This window comes from Syngnathus leptorhynchus, unplaced genomic scaffold, assembly GCF_054491065.1.
Source record: "Syngnathus leptorhynchus isolate UIUO unplaced genomic scaffold, UIUO_Slep HiC_scaffold_25, whole genome shotgun sequence".
Lineage (NCBI taxonomy): Eukaryota > Metazoa > Chordata > Actinopteri > Syngnathiformes > Syngnathidae > Syngnathus > Syngnathus leptorhynchus.
Genome location: NW_028231992.1, coordinates 1,870,001 through 1,872,500, shown reverse-complemented (window position 1 = coordinate 1,872,500; position 2,500 = coordinate 1,870,001). Strand labels below are relative to the sequence as shown.

The window sequence follows — 2,500 nt, the reverse complement described above, 5'->3', positions numbered from 1 at the left end:
TGGGGCCGTCGTCTGAACCCGGCGACGGTACTCATGTAGCTCCCTCTCCCCGGTTGCCCGTCTGATCCCGGCGGGCTCCGAGTACCCTTTTCCTAACTGACCGACTGGCATTCATGACCTGCCTTGGTAGGGCCCCCATCGACCTCGGCTTGCTGACGTCGAGTGGACGGTTCCTACCCACTGTGGGTCGCTCTCCAACTCTTGTGTAGGCTGGCAGGTGCGTTGCCCGGCGCCCTGTTGGTAGGCCTGGGGTGACTGTGTGGTGGCGAGATCGAGACGAACCGAATCGGCATGTGTATGCCGTGCCTCCAAGTGGCAATGATCGGGAGTGGGTGAGGGTGCTGGGGTAACCTTGTTGCTTTCTGGCCCTCCCTGCTTCTGCTGGATGTGTTTCTCAATCCCTAGAGAGGTGCGAGCGAGACGATGGTCGAGCGGTAGCGTGCAGGGCTACTGGCCACGTACCTTAAAATAAACATTTTCAAGAATATGATGATGGCCATGGGCTTTTAGTCCATATTTGGCTCTGGCAGCGGGGATGCGTGTCGGCGGCTGGGAGGCTTTACGGGGTGTGAGCTCTTCATACTGGCTATGGGGGCCTCTCCCTAGTGGGTCGATCTGGTTGTCCGGCTTTGGAAGGGTCTTACCGGTCAGGTTGGACGGCTGCTGTCAGGGTTGTGATTCCGAAGTGTAGTCTCTGTGAGGGGAAGACCTAGATCTTTCAAACTATTCCCAGTCAGACTGAAGTCAAAGTCGAAGTCCGCTTTATTGTCTGTTGTTCCGATGTTTGGGAATGATCGGACATCCCAGGATGGCCGTGCTGGGGGATCAAAATCGGCTGAGGGGCGGTTTGGAGAGGGGCCGCTGCCGCTTGGGCTACCTCCCCGCGGCGTGTTTGAGGGTGGGCACGCCGATGGTCTGCGAATCAACCTCTCTGGTGGCCACGGGGACCAACCACCAGAGGCATTGGACTGGGACCCCAAACGGCCCGTAGTCACTTCTACGGGCCACGGTTGCGAAAACTCCTTGGATCGGAAGTCCGCGCTAGCAATTACACAGAGTCAGAGTCACAGTCAGTCTGGCCGTAGGAGCGGGTGGATCCAGGCTGGCGAAGCTCTTGACAACTCCTCAGTGGCGTCCGAATTAAAGGCCTCTATCGATTCAGTTATGAGAGTTGATGAGATGGGGGTCGTGCTGGAGCCACAACTTGTTCAGGGTGATAGAAAAGCTAAAGCGGGCGAGATGACGGTTGAGGGGCCGTCGACCTCGGGGGGGAAGGTGGCAGTCCCCCCCAGCCGTGTCTTGGTGCATCTGCCTCGGGAGTCCTGGGACTGCCAACTGTGTGGTGTGCAAGTCGGTGGCATTCGTAGGCTGGGGATGCATTTTGCTATCCGGCATGCGGGTGTTGCTGTCGAGTACGCGTGTCGCTTGTGCGGGAAGGTCGGTGATAACAGCCATTCGATTCGGTGTCACGCCGCCAAGTGTGGTGGGGTGCGCAGGTCGGAGGGCGTCCCTGGGTTCGAGTGTGAGCTCTGTGGATGTTGTTTTAGGACAACTGTTGGAGTCTCTCAGCACATGCGGCATGTTCATGCGGATGAGTGGTTCAGGGTGAAACGGGGTCGGAGCCAGGACAAGGTGGTCAAGGTGAGAGGAAAGCTGTGGAGCTCGGAGGAGGTCGCCCGCTTGAGACTTTTGATGGAGGAACATGGAGATGATCCTCGACGATTTGTGGTGGTCGCCCAGTTGTTGGGAACTGGGAAGACCAATGAACAAGTGAGGTGGAAGTGGAGAACCCTGTGTAGCGGTGCGGCAGGCAGTGTTTCTGATGCGCGACGACGCAGGCTGGTGGTCAGGGCGTCGCCCCAGGAATGGTCCTTACCCCCGGGGCTCCCCGACATGGTGGAAGAGAGGGTTATGGGGATTTTGCGGTCGGGGGATGAGGAGCTTCGGAACACTGCTGCCCTAGTTGAGAGAGCAGGCCGGGAGCCTGACCTGGTCGAATCTTCTGCTCTGGAGGTCATGGAGGCGCTGGGGGGTAAGATAGTGTGGCCTACAACGTCAGTGAGGCGTGCACCGAGAAGTAGAGACTTGAAAGGGTGGAGAAGGCGGCTTCTCCAGCGGAAACGGTCCTTCTATCACCAGCAACGGGGGTATAGTGTGGCACGGAAGGGGATGGCGCGGCGTGTCTTGGACGGTCTGACGCCCCTGAGGTGTGACTTGCCACCTGAGTTGGTGTTTGAGGGGTTCCGTGAGAGATGGGAAACGGTGAGGGCGTTTCTCGGTCTTGAGGGCTTTGAGGTGGAGCTTACCGCTGACAATGAACCATTCTATCACCCGATCTCGGCGACTGAAGTGACATCTAACTTGGCTAGGATGACATCTAGCTCTGCGCCGGGCCCAGATGGGATTCGAAGACAGGCTGTGTTGAACTGGGACCCGGCCGGGAAGCAACTGGCGAGGCTGTTCACAACATGGATGGTACGTGGAGTCGTTCCCCGGGTTT

At 58.4% G+C, this 2,500-nt stretch overlaps 1 pseudogene; it reads left to right on the top strand.

Moving 5' to 3' along the window:
• LOC147038946 (28S ribosomal RNA) overlaps positions 1 to 2,500 on the top strand; it is a 9,675-nt pseudogene that overhangs the window by 3,466 nt on the left and 3,709 nt on the right.